Source organism: Populus nigra, chromosome 5, assembly GCF_951802175.1.
Source record: "Populus nigra chromosome 5, ddPopNigr1.1, whole genome shotgun sequence".
Classification (NCBI taxonomy): domain Eukaryota; kingdom Viridiplantae; phylum Streptophyta; class Magnoliopsida; order Malpighiales; family Salicaceae; genus Populus; species Populus nigra.
Window position 1 is genome coordinate 9,728,545 of NC_084856.1, and position 15,803 is coordinate 9,744,347.

Below are 15,803 nucleotides of genomic sequence, written 5' to 3' on the forward strand. Positions count from 1 at the left end.
TTGGTTATGTGCATATAGATGATCAAGTAAAGACCAAGCTACATGATAAAAGCAAAAAGATGATCTTTATGGGTTATGACTAAAAGTCTAAAGGATAAAAGCTTTATAACCCTAATGAAGTAAATATGGTAATTAGTAGAGATGTTGAGTTCAATGAAGAAGGAGCATGGGATTGAAAGGTAAATGATGATGAGAAATATGACTTCATACCAATTCTTGATGAAGAGGAGGAAATATATGAAGATCATCAAGAACCTATAGTCACACCTCCACAAACACCAATGAGCTCATCTTCTTCTTCTTCTTCTTCTTCTTTTAATGAAAACTCAAGTAGTGGCATTCCACCAAGTCTACCAAGAAAGATGAGGAGCCTTGATGACTTATATGAGGTAACTAATCCTATTGATGATGTAACACTATATTGTCATCTTGCTAAATGTGATACTGTAGTGTTTGAAAAAGCAATAAAGGATGCAAAATGGAGAATTGCTACGGATGAGAAGATTGCATCAATTAAGAAGAATGACACATGAAGATTGATTCAGAAACCAAATGAAAATAAGTCAATAGGTGTCAAGTGGATCTATAAAGAAAAGAAGAGCGTTAAAGAAGAGGTTGAGAGATATAAGGCACAGTTAGTGGCAAAAGGCTATAGTAAAAAAGCATGGGATTGACTATGAAGAGGTTTTTGCTCCTATTACTAGATTAGAGACTGACGCACGTCCCCGCACGGCGTCTATGGTGATTTTTGTTCGTTTGCTTATTCTTTAGGAGTCGCCACCTAGTATTTCATTGAGACGTTACTAGGAAACCTGAGTGTACTGGTCTTGTAAAAAATTCACGGGTGAGGAACTAGTTGTGACTAAGGAAGGTATTAGCACCCCTAGCGCACCCTACCTGAGGTAAGCTGCTTTGTGGTTTTGATATGTTAAAGAAGTTTTAAAGATTTTGTCTTTTCATCGGATATCAAGAATACAACTTATATGAAAGTTCATAATCCTTAATCGTAAGTAAATCAAAACATTAAATTCTTCTTTTGTCTTTGTGGTCTTATCATAAAAAAACATCCATAAAAAAAATACAAACACACATTCTCTTTTACTATGTTTTACACATACACCCATGATTACATGTTACAACATAACAAAAATTAAAAATTCAAAATGAATGAAACAACATTAATCTAAATATACACATCAACGTCTGGAAATTACAAAAAGAAGAAACCTCGAGAATAGTGCTGGAAGGTTTCTGGACACGGGAACAGTGGCGGCACGTCTTCTCCACCCGCAGCCACCACTGGCGGCCTGTGAACCCACGTGCCACCGCACAGAAAGTCCAAGCAAATAAAGGGATCTGGAACAATTTCCTCCCTTCTTCCCTTCCCTACTAGCGGTGAAGATCACCATCACCATTGTAACAAGAGAAAAACGCATAAACAACAATTGATTTTAAGTTTTTTTTTATCCATATTCGCTCTCGGGTCTGGTTTGTTGTTCTTTCCTTCTTCTTCAAGCGGCAGATCTGGCAGCTGAGGAAGGGGACGGTATTTGTGGAGGAGGAGCTAGAGGAAGATGACAGATAAATATGGGTATGTGGGCACTGCTGTGTTTGGGTTGGTCTTAGGTTGGTGTCAGCTAAGAGGCTTCAGTGGAAACCGATCGGTGCAGATGAGGAAAGCTTCATTGTGGTCGACGATGAGGGAATAGATGGGGATCTGTGGGCTGCTAGATCTCCGGTGAGGACGGTTCTGAGAGGAGAGTGAAAGGGGTTGTTTTGACTGGTCTGAAGAGGCTAGTGTGTAGGGAAATGGGGAGAAAGTTGAGCCAATTGGAGAGGGAAGATGGAGGTTGTGGCCGAGCGTGTGTGGGGAAGAGCTGGGGAAAAGAGGAAAATGGTTTTGTTTTTGTGTGTGAGGCAAGTCTGGGTTAATGAATGGGGGGAGGGGTTGCAACAAGGGAGAAAATGAGAGGGGGAAGGTCTGTGTGCAAGGAGAGGTTACTGGCTCAGGTAGGAGGTGCCGAAAATGGCAGAGGGGGACAAGGGTGGCTGCCTTGGTTCTCTGGTTTTTCAAAATGGAGAGGGTGGCAGCTTTTCTGCAGAGATGGGTTTAGGTTTAGGTTTTCTTTTTTGGTATTTCCCCCGGTCTCTCAAAATTGCTCCTTCTGGTATGTGTTGGTTTAGTGGTATTTATAGGAGAAGTGTGGTTGGGTCCTCAAACTTGGTCCCTTAACTTTTCTTTTTTATTTTTACAAATTTGATTTTTCTTATTTTTTTGAAAACGAGTAATATCAATGTCAACTCAATGAGGAAAGTCAATGATTTTAAAAATGAAGTGTGAAAATTTAAACGCGTTCAAAAGACCTTTGAAATTTAAATTCTTTTGAGACAATGCTGAAAATGCTAAAAAAATGCAAATATATTAAAAAAACATATTTTTTTGGATTTTCGTTGTTTTTCACTATTTTTGGATTTTTCAAAAATTTTATAAAAAAGATGGATAAAAAATTGGGTAGCAACAAAGACCATTCGATTAAGCATTGCCACTACTGCCCAACATAGATGGAGAATCTATCAAATGGATGTCAAATCAGCCTTTCTTAATGGTTTTCTTGAAGAAGAGATCTACATTGAGCAACCTATGAGTTATGAATTAAAGGAACACGAAGATCATATTTTAAAGTTAAATAAAGCCTTGTATAGATTAAAGTAAGCTCCAAGGGCTTGGTATAGTCGTATTGATGGCTATTTCCTAAAAAATAAATTTGTTAAGTGCCCTCATGAATATGCTATCTATGTAAAAAAAGAGTGGTGATACACTTATTATATGTTTGTATATGAATGACTTAATCTTTACAGGAAATAATCCAAAGATGTTTGGAGACTTCAAGCAAGCAATGATCAAGGAGTTTGAGATGACAGATATTGGTCTCATATCCTACTACTTAGGGATTGAGATCAAACAAGGAGAAGATGGAATCTTTGTGAATCAAGAGAAGTTTAAAAGGGGGATTCTCAAGAAATTCAAAATGGAGAATTGTGCAAAAGTGAATACTGTAGTCGAGTGTGGAGTGAAGATGTCAAAGAATAATGAAGGGGAGAAGATAAACTCTACAACATTCAAGAACTTAGTTGGGAGTTTGAGATATTTGACATGCACTCATTGAGATATTCTTTATCGAGTAGGACTTGTGAGTAGGTTTATGGAGACACCAACTATGACTCACTTCAAAGCCTTGAAACGAATTCTATGATATATCAAAGGTACTGTAGATTTTAGCTTATTCTACAATGATTCTAATTGCTTTGATCTTGTGGGTAATAGTAATAGTGATTGAGATGGAGATATGGATGATATAAATATCACTACAGGTTTTGTCTTCTACATGGGAGACATAACTTTCATATGGAGTTCAAAGAAGCAATTTATTGTCACATTATCTACTTGTGAAGCTGAATATATAGTTGTGTTTGTCATTACATATGGCTAAGAAGATTATTGAGGGAGTTGCAAATGCCATAAGAGAAGCCTATAAAGATTCATATGGACAACTCATCAGCCATTGCATTAGCTAAAAATCTAGTTTTTCATGATAGAAGTAAGCACATCGACACAAGATTTCATTATCTAAGATATTGCATTGCAAATAAGAAAGTTGAAGTCAAGTATGTGAAGTATAAGATATTTTCACATAATCACTCAAATATGATGTTTTTTTGCAAAGATGAGAGATATGCTAGGAAATATGAAGAATGATGACAGTTGATATTGAGAGGCAGTGTTGAAGTTCAATATCAACTAGGATTTATGCTACTAGGATTTAGAGTTTGTAAGAATTTTAATAATAGTTAAAGAAGGAATCCTAATTAATGTAGGAATCCTTGACCAAGAAGGATTTATAATAGACTAGTTTATTAGAATTCTTTTTTAATTAGAATTTTAGATTCCTTATTAGATTAGGATTTCCTTTGAATAATTTAATTCCTTAATTAGGACTTAAGGCTTATAAATAAGCTTGTAATCTTAAGCATTATACACAAGTATAGAGAGATATAGAGAGATATAGAGAGAAGCTATAAAGGTGTATCTTTTGAGAAAATTCTTAATAAAATATCATTCCTCTCATTCTTCTTGTTATACTTTAGCTTTGTTCTTATAAATTATTTGAACCAAGATTTGCTTCAATCTTCAACTAAATTTCTCTTCAATTCTTTGTTCCGAATTCCTACGTTGAATTTTATGAAATAATTCATTTAAGCTCCAAAAACCTATCGAAACATTAAAAGAAACTTCATTACTAAAAAGCACATCAATTATTATAAAAAACCCAAATAAAAACAATAAATACATATGTAAAATAAAAGACTTAATGGTACTTTTGATGCACAATCACACCCCCCAACTTAGATTTTGCTAGTCCTCAAGCAAAACAAAACATAAAACCTTTGAAATAAAAAGAATAATAATAACATAATTAGGCTCGACTCATCACACTTAAAGGACCTATCATGCAAACCTTGGTATCTTTAACTTAGTGTACACAATAACGAATAAAGAAAAATAAGCATACTCACATTCTTTAAATCAAACATCCATACAAAATTCCAAATTCAATCGTATTTATCATGCAACCAACATAATTGATTCACGCGAAAACTCAGTTGTAATCTTCCCTTCTCACTACTACAAACAAGGTAGCAAACTAGAGAATTATCTATATATATATTTTTCTTTTCTTTTCTTTTTCTCTTTTTTTTTGATGATATTATTTATTCTTTTTCTTTAAGTGGTCACTTCTCTTTTGACGCGAATACAAATATTTGTGATGAATGCACCCAGTTACTCACAAAGTCACAAACTTAAAGTGCTTTGCATACTTATATTTCAAGCTACCGTTTGACGTAAAGATAAACATTTGTGATGAATACCCCTAGTTACTGAGCAACTCAAAACATTGGAGTAGATAGAACTTTGTACACATTTGTGTAATAATGATTACTCTATTTACTTAAACCTTGTTTAGGACTAGATCAAAAGGGATGATCACAAGTAAAGCATCACACTCATCTTTCATGCATAATCACACAACTCACACAACTTTTACAAGGAAAGATGTACTTCAATAATCTTAAAAAAAAGTATGCTATATCTTGCTTTATAAGATATTATCTATCCCAAATTAAAGCATGCAATGTTCAACGCAATAATGAATCCAAAAATGTAATGTTGATCCTAAACAAGTCTCATTCACATATGAATGCAAGTTTTTTTTTTTTCAAACAAGCATGGTCATCTCAAGCATTCAATTTAATCAAATATCTAAAATTAAGTTTTACATTATCCTCAATGTAAAAAAAAAAGGAAGAGAAGAAAAGTATAAAGATTAGAAAACTGTTACTCCTATTTTTTTTTCAAGGATGAATGTCTGATTGAATTGGATATGAGCTGACTTCTTGCTTGATTTTTTTTAACCTGCATATCACAACTAAAAGAAAACATCACATTTTTTTTTTGAAAATAAAGAACCTCACACCGCCCCAACTTAAAATAATGCATTGTCCCTAATGCATGAACAAGAAAATATAAGAGATGGAAGAAAGAGAATAAAAATAAAAATGAAAATGAAAAAATAAAAATAAAAACTCATTACTTCTGATACTACAATGGTATTAGATCTTCAAGTCCAATGTCTCAACTTCAGCCACAAAGTTTTCAAGATAAGGTTTCAATTGATGACCATTTACTTTGAAAACGTTTCCATTCTTAGGATTTTCTACCTCAAATGCACCATGCTCAGATATGGATTTAATCACAAATGGACCAATCCATTTTGTCCTTAACTTCCCAGGAAAGAGATGTAATCGTGAATTATACAAGAGAACCTTTTGACCAACATGAAAGGATTTTCTAAGAATATGTTTATCATGCAAGGTTTTCATCTTATGTTTTGAAATTTTTGCATTTTCAAATGCATCATTTCTCAGCTCATCTAATTCATCCAATTGAAGCTTTCTATTTTTGCCAACCTCGTTTTCATTGTCATTGAATTGCCGGATGGCTTAATATGCACGGTGCTCAATCTCAACAGGGAGATGACAAGGCTTTCCATAAACTAGCCTATAAGGAGACATTCCTAAAGAGGTATTGTAAGCAGTGTGATATGCCCACAAAGCATCAACTAGTCGTAGGGACCAATCTTTACGGTTTGGATTGACTGTTTTCTCTAGAATGTTCTTGATCTCCCTATTTGCCAACTCAGCTTGGCCACTAGTTTGTGAATGATAGGGGTATTGACCTTGTGAATTACACCATATTTTCTCATCAAAATCCCAACGGGCTTGTTACAAAAATGCTTACCCCATCACTAATCATAGCCCGGGGCATGCCAAAACGAGAGAAAATATTTTCTTTCAAGAATTTGACCACAACTCGATGGTCATTGGTTCGAGATGCAGTGGCCTCCACCCATTTAGACATATAATCAACAGCTACAAGGATGAACTGGTAACCAAATGAAATTGGAAAAGGTCCCATGAAATCAATCCCCCAACAATCAAATATTTCCAAAACAAAAATGGGGTTTAGGGGCATCATGTTACGCCTAGTAAGGTTACCTAGTCCTTGGCATCGGTCACATGCAACACAGAAGGCATGGACATCTTTGAACATGGTGGGCCAATAAAAACTACACTGCATGATCTTGGCAGTGGTTTTCTTAGAAGAGAAATGCCCACCACAGGCTAATGCATGACAAAAATTAATGACACTTGGAATTTCATGATCAGGGATGCATCGCCTAACAATTTGGTCAGGGCAGTATTTAAATAGGCAGGGGTCATCCTAAAAAAGGTACGCACGTTGCGCAAGAATTTTTGTTTGTTAAGTTTAGACCAATGAGAAGGAATCTGACATGTGGCTAGGTAATTTGCTATGTCAGCATACCATGGAGAGCCAATGTAGGAAACAGTACCTGCACAAAATAAATTTTCATCAGCAAAGAATTCATTTATTGGAGATTCATCAATTATGGTCTCATAGCTTGAAAGACGGGACAAATGATCAGCCACTACATTCTTTACTCCCTTTTTATCTCGAATTTCAAGGTTAAACTCTTGGAGTAGGAGGATCCATCGAATCAAACGTGGCTTGGCATCTTGTTTTATGAGCAAGTATTTCAATGCTGCATGATCAGTGAAAACAATAACAAGAGATCCAACCAAATAAGACCTAAACTTGTCTAATGCAAAGACCACAGCTAAGAGTTCTTTTTCAGTTGTAGTGTAATTCAATTGAGCATCATTCAAAGTCTTGCTAGCATAATAAATGACATGAGGCTTCTTATCTTTTCTTTGTCCTAAAACAGCCCCTACCGTAAAATCACTAGCATCACACATTAGTTCAAATGGTAAAGACCAATCAGGAGCTTGCATGATTGGTGCAGTGGTCAACAACCCTTTAAGCTTTTCAAAAGCTTCTTGACATTTTGATGTCCAATCAAATTGAACATCTTGTGACAACAAGTTACACAATGGTTTGGCAATGGTACTAAAAGAATGAATGAATCTTCGGTAAAAACCAGCGTGTCCTAAAAAGGATCTCACATCTTTCACAGTCCTAGGGGTAGGTAATTTTTGAATGACTTCAACCTTGGACTTATCTACCTCTATCCCTTTTGAAGAGATCATGTGACCTAAGACAATGCCATGTGTCACCATAAAATGACACTTCTCCCAATTGAGTACAAGATTGCTCTCTTCACACCTTTCAAGACTTTTTCTAAATGCATTAGACACAACTTATAAGAATCCCCATAAACTGAAAAATCATCCATGAAAACTTCCAAAAAATTTTCCACCATGTCACTAAAGATACTCATCATACACTTTTGAAAAGTGGCTGGTGCATTACATAAGCCAAAAGACATTCTTCTATAAGCATAGGTACCAAAAAGACAAGTGAAAGTGGTTTTTTCTTAGTCTTCTAAAGAAATCTCAATTTGGTTGTAACCTGAGTATCCATCAAGAAAACAATAAAAAGCTCTTCTGGCTACTCTTTCAAGCACTTGGTCTAAAAATGGAAGCGGAAAATGGTCCTTCCTAGTCACCATGTTCAACTTACGATAGTCAATGCACACACACCATCCAGTTTGGATTCTAGTTGGTATTAGCTCATTGTTTTCATTCTTCACTACCGTGACTCTAGATTTTTTAGGGACAACTTGGGTTGGACTAACCCATTTTGAGTTTGCAATGGGGTAAATGATACCTGCATCAAATAGCTTAAGCACTTCACCTCTTACTACTTCCTTTATGTTTGGGTTCAATCGTCTTTGCATTTGCCTCACAGATTTAGCTTCTTCTTCAAGATAGATTCTATGTGTACATAAAAGAGGGCTAATTCCTTTCAAGTCAGTAATAGTCCATTCAATTGCTTTCTTGTGTTTTCTCACCACTCTCAAAAGTTCTTGCTCCTGCTCTATGCTAAGTTTTGATGAAATCACAATAGGATATGATTCATCTTCCCCTAGAAATGCATACTTAAGATCACTCGGTAAAGGCTTCCTTTCTGGTTTATAAGGTTGGACAAGAGATGCCTCAACTTTCACTTGGGGTGAAATCAAAGGCTCAAACGATGGGGTCCATTGACCTATTGACATAATAGGCATTGGATCTAGATAAGTCTCGAGTTCTCTTACTTCCTCATCAACACATTCCAAAGAACAAATTCTTTCATCGTGAATTAAAGTTCTCTCCAATGGATCCTTGATCCATTCGCTCTCAAAGTGTTCTTGACAAACTGTTTGGATCAAATCTACCTCTCTAATGTCCTCATGTTCACTAATTTGTTTGGAGACATTGAATATGTTCATCTCCACAGTCATATTCCCAAAAGACAATTTCATCACCCCATTCCTACAGTTGATTAAAGCATTGGATGTAGCTAGGAAAGGTCTACCTAAGATGACTAGGATGAGAGCATTAGAACCTTGAATTGGTGCGGTGTCTAACACTACAAAATCAACAGGAAAGTAGAATTTATCTACTTGGACCAACACATCCTCAACAATACCCCTAGGAATCTTGATTGACCTATCAGCTAATTGAAGGGTGATTCGAGTAGGCTTGATTTCTCCTAAACCTAACTCTTCATAAACAGTGTAGGGTATCAAATTCACACTTGCTCCTAAATCCAACAAAGCTTGGTCTATCTTATGATTTCCAATAATGTATGAAATGGTAGGACAACCAAGATCTTTGTATTTGGGAGGGGTCTTAAACTGGATGATGGCACTAGCATGTTCAGTTAGAAAGGCTTTTTCTTTCACATTCAATCTCCTTTTGACTGTGCATAAGTCCTTGAGGAACTTTGCATAAGAGGGGACTTGTTTAATTGCATCAAGGAGTGGAATGTTGACTTTCACTTGTTTGAACAATTCATAGATTTCCGAGTTCATAAGATCATGTTTAGGTTTCCCTAACCTTTGTGGAAATGGTGCTCTAAGAACAAATTCTAAATCACTCACTTTGACTCCAATTTTTCTTGAATCATCTCCTTTCTCGCTCATCTCTTTCTCATTTATCTCACTTTCTTTGTCACTCAAGCTCTCATTTGTCACTTGTGTTTTGATTTCCTCTTCACTTTCCCTAGATTCCTCCTCTACAATACCTCTAGGAATCCCAAAACCTATAGCTTTGTCTACAATCTTTCCACTTCTAAGAGTGGTGATGGCTTGGACTTGTTCATGGTTTGAAGGTTCACTAAGTGAGGATTCACTCATGTGTACCTGACCTCTAGGATTTGGCATTGGTTGAGCTGGAATCTTTCCCTTCTCTTGAATGCTTAGTGATTGAGTCAACTTGGTTAGTTGACTTCGAATGTCATCTAAGGTCCTATTGGTCTGGTCTTGAAATTTGTAAGCTTGGTTGTTGATTCCTCCTTGCTTTTGCATGAATTGTTGAAGAGTATCCTCTAGGGATCTCTTATGAGGTGGTTGGTACGTATTATGTGTGGGAGCATGAAATGGTTGGGGTGGAGGTTGAAATGTTTGAGGTACTGAAGGGCCCTCATTTCTCCATTCAAAATTTGGGTGGTTCCTCCATCCAGGATTGTAGGTCTCAGAGTAGGGATTGCCTACTTGGTTTGAAAATGGCTTTCTAACATTACTTGAATCAGAAGTTTGGCCATATAGCTCTTCCTTGAAGGCTGGAATGGTAGGACACTCAGTTGTCCTATGCCCTTTGCTCTCACTGATGTAACCATATTATTCGATAGTTTCACCCACATCTACCTAATGTTTTGTCCATGTTTTATATATAAAATGTTTTGATATTCTTTGTTTTATGTTTTGAAGGTACTTTTGGATGAAAGATGCAAAAAGGAGTAAATTGGAGGTAATTGGCAGATTTGACATTCAGTCGATGTTTTGTGCAGAGCGTGAGTTCTAGAGATCAAAATGAAGTGATTCCAGTGGCACTACAAAGCTAACATCCATACCTTTCTAGAAATGTAATGCAAGAAAAATAAAAAGAGAAAGATCATGGAAATCACATCCTGCAAAGTCAAATCTCGCATTCTGCCTGTGTTGACCTTTGGTCATTCAAAATTTAATATCTGGAGCTACAGAAGTCCAATTGATGCAAACTCAATTTTCTTGGATTCCTAATTCAAAGACCTATCCATGCTCCAAATATTAGAGAAAAACTAATGTCATATAAGGGAGATATGATTTTCCAAAGATGACAACTGAATTCTACCAGCAAACAAGTTTCGTGAAGAAACGAGTCCAAATTACATTCCGAAGCATCTTAACCGACATCCAAGTTTTTATATCAGCAATTTAGCTCCTCTAAGTCAGAGCTTGAAGATTTCATGCAAGGCTATTTATTCTTTTTAGGGAAAATAGTTATTGAAGTACTTGAATGTAAACTGCCAACTTAAGAAAGGACTATTTTGTAAAATAGAGACTAGGGTTTCTTAGCATATAAAAAGAAAGAGAGAAGAGGCAGCAGCCAGCAAAAAAGAGGGAGAGCAGAAGGAGGTAGCAGCCAGCAGAGAATAAACACAAATTCTCTCCTCTACAAACCCAAAAATCATGCTCTTTTCATTCTTTAGAAGTAGTTGTTCAATAGTTATGCAAGGCTAAGCTCTTTTCTTGGTTGCAAGAACACAACAAACCTTCAGATTTCAAGAACCATGAGATTTATTCTTCCTTTTATTTTCAGTTCATGTTATGAATGAGTATGATTGTTTTCCTATGCATATTTCCTATGATTGTTGTTGATGATTGCTAGAGCGGACTCTAAGTTATTGTTGTCAACAATCTATTACTAAGTTTAGTATCAAAACCGGAGTTGTGATATATGAACTTGTGAAGCAACTAAGCTTGATAATTGTGGCGGAACTACGTTATTGAACTCAGGGAGAACATTTGAACAAAGTGATACAAGTTGCGGACAGCGTGTATGTTAATCTTGATGAAATTATCTAGTTCTTAAAGCTACCATTAAATTGAATCATTAGTGCGGACACTTTGATTGTTTATTGGTTAGGATTAGTTATACGGCGGATTCATTAATTAATCAACGTTAAGAAAAGATAAAATTTCAGAACATAAACTGCAATTTTCGTTTCAATGATCGGTTCTAATTTTCGTTGGTGGATGTGTGCTTGCGACCAAGGTTTGTTTTCTTGATATGTTTCGGTTTTAATTGATTTTGTTTGCTAGTTTAATTGCTGCCATAGTTTAGATAATCACAAACCAAATCCCTCCAATTACATAACGTGCAACATAAAAATCTGACTTGAAACTTCCTTGTGGGATCGACCCCTTGCTTGCTCTATACTATCTTGTGTGTTTTAAGCTAGGGTAATTAATTTGTGCGACCACGACATTGCAACACTTACAAACAACACAACTTTTCTCTTGTTGTTCACTCATGACATGCACTTTTTTAATCTCAAGAGACTCTACTTTCCTAGCCAATAAGGCTAATCTAGCATTGAGGTCATCAGTCTCTTTCAATTGGAACTTCCCGCTTGAATGAGAAATGGTGTTTCTAGACTCAACATGAAGTGGGAGAGAAGTCTCCCATTGCTTTGTGTTTTCAGCCAATTGATCAAAGAAATCAAAGGCTTCACTTGGTTCTTTGTCATAAAACTCACCATTACACATGGTTGACACTAGCTTTTTAAAATTTATAGTAAGAGAGTCGTAGAAGAAACTCACTGACACAACCAAAAGATTGATGTCTTTTCCCAAGTGCAGGAGTGTCGAAGTAATAAATAACCCGGCAAGACCGGGGTCGAACCACAGGGAGGTTACTTGTATAAATTATAAGCAACAATAATACTACAACAATAGTAACAATAATAATAATAATAATAGTGATAATAATAATGAAGAAGAAGAGGAAGAAGTTGATGAGAACTTTGAGATGAAAGATTAACGTAAGGATTAAACAATGATAACAACAAATGTCAAGGTTAGAGGATCCACTAATGGTATTTCAAACAAGTATAGTATAAACCCTTATTATTCAATTGGAAACCACACACAAGGAGGTTCCAATCAGATTATAAATTGTTAACATGATTACATTAGCTATCTTATTCGAATGATGCTAATACTTGTAAATGTTTTCAGGCATTCATGATTATAACTTATGTTAACAACAAATCAAGTTCCTTTCATAGCTCAGGTGTCGGTTATACCATACAGTATGGGCTATGAAAGTGCCAAGTATTTGTTGTACCAAGTGTTATACAACATAAATCTAGATTAACCATTTAACAAGCAAAGTATTAAAAGTGAATAAGATAACAAATATAAAGCATGTTAGTATCCAACATTAAAGTCCATGTTGAGTTTATATTATACTTATCCTTACACCATTAGTGTAACCTTTTCACCTTGACATAATTAACTTAGCTAGACATAATGAAAGAAAGAAACATAAATAAACAAGATAAGAACATAAGTAAGATAAAAGTTAACTAAGTAAAGGAAAGGAAATGAAAGGCATAAACTTGATATTAATGAAAGCAAAGCATAAGCAATACAAAGAGAGAAAGCAAGAGCATGATCTTGATCTCAACACCAAGATGCCTAAATACATGGCAAATGCCTCCTTTTATAGGCCAAAATTTGGAACTATTGATTTGTTGACTAATTGATGAGTGGGTGGCCACATCTTGACTTGGTGACAATTCTTATCTTCTTGTCTGCCAAAAACGTCATTGATAACGTCATAATTTGGACAGACTTCAATCATGAAAGTTCTAGTAATTTGTCTCATCTTTCCAGGGTAAAACTTTGAGATCATTTGGACTTCTAGAACTCGAGATATGGGCTGAACACTGAACAGTGTCTGGGCTGCAGGACAGATTCGGACTTCTTCTTTGTTGCTACAATTTGGACTTGAAAACGGCCTTGTTAAATCTTGGGCTCCACATGAAAGTTGTAGGCCTATGTCTTATCTTTCCATCCATATAAAATGTACCTAAATCCAAGATCTACAGCTCCAGATATGACCCCATTACCGAACTGTGTTCCAGTTTGGACTGCACCGGCATCTCTTTGGCCATCTTTTTGTCCTTTCAATTTCAGTACTTCAACTCATCAATCAATTCTTTCATTTATGTGATAGGCCTGCATTTAAGATGAACATTTACCATAAATTAAAGGTATCTTATATACTTAGATATGTTATTATAAAACACGCTTTAGTTAAGGAGTTATTGATACTTCAAGTGCAAAATGATGATATAAAACCTTGATAAAAATGCACTTTTAAGTACTAATCACACCCCCTAACCAGCTTATTACTAGTCCCTAGTAATTAAAGCGTTAAAATAGAAAAACAATTTGCAAATTCCACAAAGCAAGGCATTCATCATTCAACTTCCATTAATCTATCCAGATAAACAAACTCTCATTAAATTTATATATTTGCTCAATACCTCTTAAACAAAATATTAATAAACCTTCCTTGTTATGTGCTCAATGTATGAAACATAGATGTTGGGGCTTTTATTGGAAGAAAACAATATTTTGTTCTAATGTTTAAGGTTAACTTCCTTGGGTTGGGATTATTTTATTTTATTTTACTCTTTTTTTTTTAATATCTATACATATAACTTAAAACACAATGCATCTTTAACCCATGTAACGAGCTTTCGGCTAATGACTCCCAAACCAGTTGGTCTTAGGGCATTAGGTGTTGAGACACCCTTACGAGCTTAGTAACTCGGGTTGTAGATACTGATACGTAGATAGTGCAATGTTTGATTCCCTTAAGCTTTTCTCCATAACCCATGTAACAAGCTTTGGGCCAATAGCTCCCAAGTCAGTTGACTTTAGGGTATTAGGTGTTAAAACACCCCTTCGGGCTTAATTGCTTAGGTTAGGGAGGCTACGAAATCAAACTTATCTACGTTTTTATTATCATCATTTTCTTCTTCTTCTTTTTTTGTTTTTTTTTTTGCAAATTATAGACTATCCCTATCCCTTAGTTGTTACCTTTAACAAAAGAACATAAATAATGTAATAATCCAATGTGCAACCCACAATCATATGTTAAAGTGTGTGTGTGAAAATGAAGGTTTAAGAATATTTGTTAAATGAGTATATGAGCAGAACCAAGTGATAACAATGCGAGAGTTTGTAAACCTGAATATTTCAAGAAGTATTCTAATAGGCCTTGTTATGAATATTGCAAATAACCATTAGAAAATGTTTATTAAGATGCGTCTCAAGAGTCATTCCCCCTTACTCTGCCATCCTAGTAATAACAATTTTGCCAAATGGTTTTTAAAAACAAAAACAGTTAGGTGGTTAGTTTTTTTTTTTTAAATTACTACTACCCTCTCCCCCCAACCAAAACGAGACATTGTCCTCAATGTCCTAAGGTAGAAAGATAGAGTATAGAAGACATCACCTGAAACAATGAACACTGACAAACCTGAAACACACTTAAACAAATATAAGAAATAACAGAACAAAATACTATGCTAGAAATAAAACCAAAAGACACAAGGATTCACAAACGAAGGCTCAAATCCAATCTAAGCTTTTTACGGCTTTCTGTAGTTGACCAATTTATGCGACTCATGGAAGGATCAATTACAGGGGCGAAAGATTGTAGTTTGTCGATCAATTGTTCAGCAGTAGCAGCAGAGATTATGATTTGTCGTGCCGAAGATGTTAGAAATTCCTGTTCCACAGCTTGATCAAGAAAAGACAACAAAGTATCATAAAAACCATTAACATTGAGCAAACCTATAGGTTTATGGTGAATGTGAAGTTGGGCCCAAGAGGAAATATGAAAGATCTCTTCCAATGTGCCCAGACCACCTGGTAAGGCAATGAAGGCATCAGCATGGTTAAACATTGTATTCATTCGATCAAACATTGTGAAGACCTGTAGTTCCTCTCCAATTGTTCTTCCAATGATGTCCCCTTTTGTTAAAGCTTCGGGGACGACCCCCAAAACTTGACTACCTCCTAAAAATGCAGCTATTGCCACACCCCCTATTAACCCAAGGCTGCCTCCCTCATACACTAAATGAATCTTTTTCTCAGCTAGTACCTGACCAAGATGATTTGCTGCTTCTAAAAAAGCTATTTCCTTCCCAGGACTGGATCCACCGAAAACACAAATATTTTTTATGTGATAACTTGAGGAACCTGCCATTTCTACACGCTTCTATATCTGTCTAATGTAAGGGTTGAGTAGAAATGAGGGGAAGGAAGAGAAGATTTTATAGATGCGAAATTGAAAATGCAATCATATCACCTATATGT

The 15,803-nt window shown here is 35.6% G+C and overlaps 1 pseudogene; it reads right to left on the bottom strand.

Moving 5' to 3' along the window:
• Window positions 1-9,004: 9,004 nt before the first annotated feature.
• The window catches only part of LOC133694377 (uncharacterized), a 78,926-nt pseudogene continuing 72,127 nt past the window's right edge, over window positions 9,005-15,803 (bottom strand).